This window comes from Ambystoma mexicanum, chromosome 2p, assembly GCF_040938575.1.
Source record: "Ambystoma mexicanum isolate Mex_15411 chromosome 2p, UKY_AmexF1_1, whole genome shotgun sequence".
In the NCBI taxonomy this organism is placed as follows: Eukaryota; Metazoa; Chordata; class Amphibia; order Caudata; family Ambystomatidae; genus Ambystoma; species Ambystoma mexicanum.
This window is the reverse complement of record NC_090923.1, coordinates 818,646,625-818,656,383: the sequence shown is the minus strand read 5'-3', so window position 1 is coordinate 818,656,383 and position 9,759 is coordinate 818,646,625. Positions and strand designations below refer to the sequence as shown.

General features: G+C 39.9%; 1 long non-coding RNA gene across 1 annotated transcript; it reads left to right on the top strand.

Moving 5' to 3' along the window:
- The first annotated feature begins 6,272 nt into the window (after window positions 1-6,272).
- Window positions 6,273-6,945, top strand: LOC138565938 (uncharacterized). The gene is made up of 2 exons (XR_011301721.1): window positions 6,273-6,557; window positions 6,642-6,945. It is a non-coding gene; the product is annotated as an uncharacterized lncRNA (long non-coding RNA).
- The last annotated feature ends 2,814 nt before the right edge of the window (window positions 6,946-9,759 follow it).

Genomic DNA, 9,759 nt, shown 5'->3' with positions numbered 1-9,759 from the left:
GCACACATGTATGTAAAGTTGGGTCCATGTCGGAAATTGAAAAAGCAGTTAAAAAGTGAAATATGTGCCAGTTCTGAATGCAAGCTCCCAGGAAGAGCAGAGTTTGAACAGGGGATACCTCCTGTGATGCATGATGGGTGCATATGATTTTAAAACAATATGTACCTCTGCAAATATGTATTTGTTTCAAATCTAGATTTGTGTGTAAGTTGACAGGAGGAGTGGACTTTCTGCAGGCTGTAAAATGACATCAATCTGACTCACAGTTCAGTTTGCCAATCAAGCGGAGGAATGGAAGTTTGACCAATTAGAAGCTGAGAGAGAGGTAGGGTCAGTGATGCTAGAACACACCCACATTCTAAACACATAAAAGCAGACAGACAGGACAGATAGGGACTTTCCAAATCCATTTGCAGCGGAAAGCTCTGCCGGAAAAATCCATACTTACCTCCATCAACCTCCAGAAAGCCAAACTAGAGACTTCAATCTATCCAGAACTAAGAGACCAGACCAGAGGGAGAAAGCAGTGCTGTGCCCAGAGAGTGACCAGAGCCCAGTCTAAAACCCTGACCAGATCCATGGCGAGGCCCATTTCACCCAAGAATATAGTGTGAGTACCTAGAAAACTGTGCAGAACCAATCTCCTAGTTAAAATCATATAATTCAATCTATTTAACCTAAGTAGAACTGCCTCCTAACTGTCACCTGTCATTTTAGCTGCAAAAGCTGCACGTGTCTTTTTGAACTTTAAAATTTCAAATCTGAAAAACGACCTTTACTAAATTACTCATATCTCCGCAACCGTTTGGGCTAGAGACTTGCAATAACTTTCATTTGGAAGCTGAGATCCCAGGCTTTTCTAGGACCCCAAAACGGTAGAGATAGTCCTTGCGGTTCCTTTGTAATAGCGCTCGGCGCATCCGCGAATTTTACCGCGATTTGCAATTTCTTCACATGTAAAAACTGCTGCTGTTTGCTTTCCATTGGCCAGAAATTCGTTTAACCTGCTAACTATCCCTGCATCATTGCTAGTGTGAGCCTGGACTAATATTAACTAGATACCACTCACCCTGAACCTCTGTAAGGGAATTCAAAGCGTTTAGCATATTTTTTAATTCATTGCCAGCACATATCAAAGCAATTTGGGCTTGGTTTTCAAAACTCCTATCTGTTTTCTGTTGTCTAAGCTTGCTGGGGTGAACTGATTACATTGATTGCATTTTTGAGAACTGCGTGCTTTCCTCCCATTCCCTTGCATTGCATAAAGAGGGGGGGAGTGGATTGCCAGAGAAAAGTGATTACATTGTTTGGTTGAAATCATATTGAGTATTTTCTGTACTGCATTCATTGAATATTGCATCCACCTGAGCTTACATAAAGCATCCTCTACCACATTATACTTTTGTTCCTAATTACCAGTGTGCTTCCTTATCCATTTCATCTCAACTCCTTAGTAATTATAAAGAAGTGTGCTAGTGCCAGATTCTCTGTTGTTAATCTTTATCATATCAGATTAAGTGTGATATTCAATTATTAATTTATTAAAAAGTGTGATATATATTTTAATTTATCAAATAAACCTTTTAAACTTGCAAAACAGAACTACTTCTTGGCTCAGTGGGGTCAGGGGGATTCCAAGAGAGGGGTGTTATATAAGGGTAGTCATCCAGAACGCATGAACTGGACCTAAAGATATATCAATAAGGGTTTTCATTCAGTCTTCTAGACTAGGCGTTAACTTAGCTGTAGTGCTGAATTGAATCCTCTTACAACATCCAGGTGATTATTAAAAATTTCTCCCAAGAGTTAAATGACAGTTATCAGTGAGAATCTAAAATCTGATCATTGTATCATACATTATAGACGAAACAAAGATTAACGGCAATGAAGAGGGCTATCAATTCCTGAAGAAGGGGACACCCCGAAACGCGTCGAGAAAATATTCATCATTACTTTCTTTGGATATACCATGTGAAAAGCCTATTGTATAGAAAGTGTGATGAGTACCTTGTATGCCCTTGTATTATAATATTGAATGTAACCTCAAAATGAACACATTTATGTTATTATGTTTACAAAGACTGGATGATGAATGAATTGAAATTCATATCTATAACAATTAATTTAAAATTCAATTAAAACCGATGGTCCCCATCATTCTGTTTTATACTAATAGTGTCATGAATTAGCTTCTCTCATTAATTTCTTCTTTTTTCTGAAAGAAACTGAATATTACCATTGTATAGAAATATTGACTGTTTCTACAGTAAAAAGGGTGTGCAGGGGACGGGAGAGTTCCACAATCTTGTGGACAATCTGTTGGATTTACATAGGTTAAAACAACCCAGTGTCAAGGTTGTTATTCTCCCCGGCACCCCGTAAATTTTCAACAAATCTTGTAAAAAAACCTTAAACCTAGGTGTGCGCTAGGCAACACAAATATTGGATTCTTGCTCTCTGCCCCCCTAAAAATGCTTAGGGAGTGACACAACAGCCATAGCAGCACCCAATAGAAATACTAACAATCACCTCCGCCTCCCTAAGGGATGTCTTTTTCAAAGATCAATGCAATTACAGAAAAACACGCCACAACTTTGGCATTTAATGAAGAGGAAGCCACACGAATTTTAGGGCTTTTGAAGGAAATCGAAACAACCACACCAACAACGACTAGTCCAGAGAAACTTATTACACAATTGGAGAGGGTCATCAGAAGGGAGATATCGCAAAAACTACACGCTACTACATTAGCACAATACTACCGAGCACAAAGAATCCCAAGAGGACTAAGGGTATATTTAAGACCCACACTGTGCAAGGACAACCCAGATTTTGTGAAGAAATGGGAGCAGATCTTAAATAAATGCTCTTTGGATCTTATATTATTGACAATCGAGGAATTAGCAAAATCTGTCAGCAAACTCGACAGAGAAATCGAAGACCTGACAGAACAACTGTCGAAATTTAAAAACAAAGAGGAATTAACAACCATCATAGAGGAAGTGAACAGAACATTGGACAACTACAAAAAGGACATAGAACAACGCAAAGTCCGAAAATTCAGAAGAGATACGTTGGATTATCTTCAGGATATAGTATACTCCTGGCAAGAATACTACGCACAAAACAAAACCGCACCAGGTAGAAGACCACAAAACCACAAAACACCAACACCGGGACAAGAACCAAGTGGATCCAGTAGCGAAATACCTACAAGTGGGGACGAAGTTATCAATAGGGAGAACGCGGAAAGTGGACCGATTATACATACATCACAAGAAGCGACTACCTCTAACGCACAAACCACTCCCTCGGTTTTTTTAGACAAAAGACTACGCGAAGAGGCAATAAGAAATCTAAGATCGCGGAACAAACCAAACAACTAGTTGTTAATATTTCATCAAAACCACTATCCAAAAACCAAACGGACACATTGAACCTAGGTTTAACATTTATACCAACCCAGAATTCCAATTTGCTGGAAGAAAAAATCAATCTTCATAGACTGGCACGGAAAATGAGACTCAAAGTCTTTTTTGATTCACAAATGGGAATCAACACTACACAAGAGCCACATCAATACTTAGAAATGAAACCCAAGAGTCATTTCGACCCTCAAGTCAATAACATAACCATCAGAATGTTTGAAGAACAGATGATAAAAGATCTCAAAAGGGTTAATTTCACCAGAACAAGGAACTACAATACCAGGAGAAGGCAGAATGAAATCATCAAGAACCTTGCGGATGACAGAAGCCTGACCCTAAAACCGGCAGACAAAGGAGGGGCCATAGTTATTATGGACACTACATACTATGAGGAGAAGATTTTGGAGCTCCTAACAGATGAGAACACGTACATAAAAATTGAACAAGATCCGGTCAGAGAAATATCAAGCATTATTGAAACTACGCTTGAGGAAGCTGAGGACCAAGGATGGATTTCCAACAAGACTAAATTGTTTTTGATTAATGAACATCCTATTACTCCAATCTTCTATGGACTGCCAAAAATACATAAGAACTTGACAAAACCCCCCCTCAGACCGATTGTTGCGGGAACTGATAGTATCTTCAACCCACTAGCAGTTTATGTGGACAAGGCATTACAACCCATAGTCCAAACAACCACAACATATCTTAAAGATACCACAGATTTTCTCAATCACCTAGACACCTTAACAGATATTAACAGAAATGATCTACTGGTTTCGTTTGATGTACAGAGTCTATATACATGCATCCCACATCAAGACGGTTTGGAAGCACTCGAATGGTGTCTACTAAGAAATGAATGTGAAGCAAACAAAACCTTCCTAATGAAATTAAGCAAAATTATACTCATTAACAACTATTTCAGATACAGGACGCAGTACTATTTACAAGCATCAGGAACTTCAATGGGGTCAGCAATGGCCCCAGCCTATGCCAATCTATTCATGTACCATTTGGAGATGAAATGGATTTTGATACCAACAAAATTTAGCAAAAAAATCATCACCTGGAAAAGATACATTGACGATGTTTTCGTCATCTGGAGAGGACAACATCACGAACTAGAGGATTTCCTAAAATACATCAATTCAGGCCACGACAGAATCAAATTCACGATGGAAATTGGAACCCCTAAACTACATTTTTTGGACGTTGAACTAGAGATTGGGGAAGACGGAATAATCACCAATATTTATCACAAACCCACCGATGTTAACAACACGTTACACTTCAGGAGCCATCATCCGACGCATTTAAAGAATAATTTGCCCTACAGTCAATTCCTTAGACTAAAGAGAATTATCTCAACAACTGACACCCTTAGGAATGAAAACCTATTGATGACACAAAGATACAAGGAAAGAGGTTATCCAGAGTCTATCATCAAGAAAGCAGAAGAAAAAACACTCACATTGGAGAGGAAAGACCTCCGTATACCAAGAAATAGATCTAAAGAGATCCCATTTCTCTACGCTTTAAGATATTCAGCACAGAGTCACCACATAACAAGGATGATCAAGAAGAACTGGGGTATAATCAAATTGGATCCACAACTAAAGAGACTATTTCCTGAACCACCCATAATCGCCTACAAGAGGGGTCGGAACTTCAGGGATAGCCTAGTTAAAGCAGAAAGACCGAGAGTGGACAATCAAAGAACCCTCACCAAGAGGAAAATAGGTACGTTTGCTTGTCTCAGTTGTGGCAATTGTAACAACATAATGAAGGGAAGCTATGTAAGACACCCATCAAATGGCCAAAAAATCCCACTAAAGGATTTTGCCACTTGTGACACGAAATCAATCATTTATGGTTTAAGCTGCCCATGCGGCATTTACTATGTTGGACAGACACAAAGGAAAGCCAAGGAGCGCTGGAATGAACACAAAAGTAACATACGTACCAACAGTGTTAACTCACCTGTAGCAAGACATTTTTCCATAAAGAAACATAATATTTCTCAACTAAAGGTTGTGATTTTGGAAATTGTGAACAGAGCCCCAAGAGGTGGCAATCATGCCAGACGTATGAACCAGAGGGAAATCTTCTGGATAGAGAGACTAAACAGTCTAGCTCCCAATGGGATGAACGAAGATTACAGTTTAGCCTCATTTTTGTAACTAAATACTGTTTCCCCTGACCCAATCAGAAACCCAGTGTGGATACAATATCAATTGCTGTTAAATACATTTTTGAATTTGTTCAGTTCACTTAGGATGATTTTTTTACTGACATAGGATGTATTAAGTTACAGACCATAGAATGTGAGCATGCTTCTCTTGAAATAGTAAACACACGGATGTCCAATATTCGATTAACTTTTGTCCGTGGTAAACAATAGATTTCCCAGAAGTTACATGAGACACTCCTCACATTTATCTTCCGACTCTTTTCACCTTTATTTCATTTGACTCAAACTCCCTGCACCAGTATAGATATACACCTATATACTATTGGTTAATCACACATTGTTTTCTAAAATATGCCCGTATGACGTCTGTTTTCCCGTCACACGTTGACGTTCTAAACATAGTGACGTCGTCACGCTTCGACGTGATGACGTCATAATGTAAATAGTGGCCATCTTTAGCGAAAACCGTGTAGAACGGTTCGAGCTACAGCACCGGCCATCTTCTCAGGAAGGAGGTAAGAGAATCCTTTGCAAACAGCTCCCCAATTGCATACCATGAGCCTAGAGGCCTTCACAGAATACTCTCTACAGAATGATCCCACCCCATTGTTTTCTTATATAGTATATATACGCGTTTTTACAGACACGAGTGGAGGAATCGCCCATTACTGCACTACCTCCGTACCTGAGGACTCTCTACATACCACAGCGACCCATTCCATGGATGTAGTAGCTTTTTACAGAAATACCGAAAGGTAATATTTTTTCTTAGATATTACATGACTAGATTTTCCTTCATGAATTAAGATCCCGTTTTTAATTGAGCTTTCCCTATTGTCTTTTTATCACATCTACAGGTTGTATAACCATTATTGGGCTGATATTGCTATTGATAATAAATCCAGTTAGGATATTCCACATTGAACATCCAGGTGATTATTAAAAATTTCTCCCAAGAGTTAAATGACAGTTATCAGTGAGAATCTAAAATCTGATCATTGTATCATACATTATAGACGAAACAAAGATTAACGGCAATGAAGAGGGCTATCAATTCCTGAAGAAGGGGACACCCCGAAACGCGTCGAGAAAATATTCATCATTACTTTCTTTGGATATACCATGTGAAAAGCCTATTGTATAGAAAGTGTGATGAGTACCTTGTATGCCCTTGTATTATAATATTGAATGTAACCTCAAAATGAACACATTTATGTTATTATGTTTACAAAGACTGGATGATGAATGAATTGAAATTCATATCTATAACAATTAATTTAAAATTCAATTAAAACCGATGGTCCCCATCATTCTGTTTTATACTAATAGTGTCATGAATTAGCTTCTCTCATTAATTTCTTCTTTTTTCTGAAAGAAACTGAATATTACCATTGTATAGAAATATTGACTGTTTCTACAGTATAAAGGGTGTGCAGGGGACGGGAGAGTTCCACAATCTTGTGGACAATCTGTTGGATTTACATAGGTTAAAACAACCCAGTGTCAAGGTTGTTATTCTCCCCGGCACCCCGTAAATTTTCAACAAATCTTGTAAAAAAACCTTAAACCTAGGTGTGCGCTAGGCAACACAAATATTGGATTCTGGCTCCTGTGATTATCACCATAACAACCAGCATGCGCTATGCCAATGCGCTCGCCGCGTGCATATTTGCCTTAAACAGGTATTTTTATTCAGTAATACAAGCCTCTTTATTTCTACTTTTTTGCTAGACCTATTTGTATTATATAGCGTATATTTGCTCTCTCCGGTTTAGAGCATGCACTAAGCTACAAACCTGCATGAAAGAAAAGTAGTCTTCGGATACGCTGTGCAACGTATTTTCAGCCACAAGTTTCTCTGCATTTTTGTGACTTCCTGAGCGCCACATGACTGAGTTTGCTCGATTTCCTTAGTTATCTCATCTCTCTCAAATACAATCTGCTAATCAGTTGTTCCGACTCTACTTGTCAGGTGACACATAATCTTCTTTCTTTTAACCTGCAGATAAGGTTAGCTTTACCAGATCCATTACAATACTATTGTACTGTATTCCCTGCAATTAAAGGATTTATCTATTTTAGGCCAAGAGAAAGACACCTCCGTTCATTCTCTTCTGAATGTGAGTAATTATATCTACCATTTATTATGCTATCGACAGCCTGATTAGTCATTATCTCTTATGGCATAAATTGTCGGCCTTTTCATGCCGTTTACTCACCCAGACTCCATGAATATTATGACACTAGTCACTTATCAGTCCTACATATAATGGGCTATTATTGTGCCACTTTGACAACTTAGTAAACGTATGCTTGCAAATTGGTGCTCACCGGGAGCCCTTGAGACACTGAGGGCCTCATTCCGAGTACGGCGCTAACCAATGGCGCTATTAACGCCTTGGTTGACGCCGTACCCGGACCGGCAGCGCCTTGGTGGATGGCGGAATTACCGCCCCTTTCCAAGGTTGGCGGGGCGGTAATTCCCCATTCACCAAGGCTCTTCCCCATTCCCAAATGAGCCCCCATAGGGCTCAATGGGAATGGGGAAGATGCAAATAACGGTGACCGTTCATTACGGTCACCGTTATTGGCTTGGAGGCCCCTTTGCGCCCTCGACTTTAACACCTGCTCAAAGCAGGCGTTAAGGGCAAGGGCGCAAAGGGAACTCGGAGTATGGCGGTAAGGGATCACCGCCACAGGTCTCGTTACCGGTGGCCGCTATCCCTTACCGCCATACTCGGAATGAGGCCCTGAGTGTCTAAAACCAGTAGGATACTGGATACTGGAATTACCGCCCAGAAAATGCATAGTATGTTATATTACGTTTATCTAAGCAGTCTGGAGTTTCTGTATTTAACCATTACCGCTGGGTTTTACCCCTTATCATCTGCTTTGTACTTTTTGTCATAGATAACTATGAAAAACATTCTCATGGGAACTACTTTTTCTCTCTCCTCTTTACCCTTCCCCTAAACCCCCCCCCTTTTCCCGTATTCTACCTTTCTCTACAATTGTTTTGAATGTGACCTAGTTCAATTAGGCTCAAGAAGAAGAGGAAACAACCTCGAAACGCGTCAGCCAAGCATATTGAATTTATGGACGTTCTTCTTTGCATTGAATATCGACATACTTACAAATGAAAAATATTTCTGTTTGATTAAATGTTTCTATTTTCTTAAATTGAGATCATTATTGAATACAATTGAACGTGTTTCACATGTTAAATTTTGTCTGAACCATTGAATGTCTTTTGACAACATAACATAGTGTGCAGGGGACGGGAGGGCTCCCAATCTGGATCCTCTAAATCTTCCTATTTTTTGTAATACTGGTCTTGTGCCAAGACCATCTTTTCTCCCCCGCACCTTAAAATTCTAGAAATCTTGATATCCACATATGGAAAATTTACCTTAAACCATTAGTGTGCACCAATAACCCAAAGTTTTTTTGCTAAAATGTTGTGTGTGCCTTAAATCTAAGGTAAGGGGCAATGCTTCTCATGCTCTTTGATTGCAGGCTCGAAAGCACTTCGAAACTGCTACCCCCTGCAGAGTGCTGTGTTGCAGTATATACAGAGTACTGTTGTCTTGGAAAAATATGGATCAACAGCCCCTTTTATGACTTGCAAGGTAGATGGTGGGATATTCTTCCCCCCAGGGGTAGCCTGTGTGGTGGTAGTATTGGTTGAGGAAGATGAGATAGAGGAAGACAGCCTACTACTTCCTGAAAAAGGAACAGCCTTTCGCAGAGCATGCCAGTGGTTGGATTTGGTATGGCGTTGCATGGAGGTGGTCCCATAGGAGTACTGCCCAGGTTGCCTGCGGCTGAGTACAATGTTGCACTCAGTGCATTTAACCTTTGTAGTCTTAGCCTTCGATACACCCCCAAAGGTGGTAAAGAACCGCCACACCAATGATTCTATCTGAGTGCTGTAGGTAGGCATTTCCTCTATCTCATCTTCCTGGTCTTCTTGATTGTTTTCTGCATGATTGCACTTTTTCCATTGTGGAGGCCCTTGAGGTGGTGGTGCTGGCTCCTGGGGAGTATGGATGGCCATGGCTGATGCCATTTTTGAATTTAAATAGCAGTGCCTCTAATATTGTTCCAAGCATGTGCTCTCTCCTGGATTGCAGT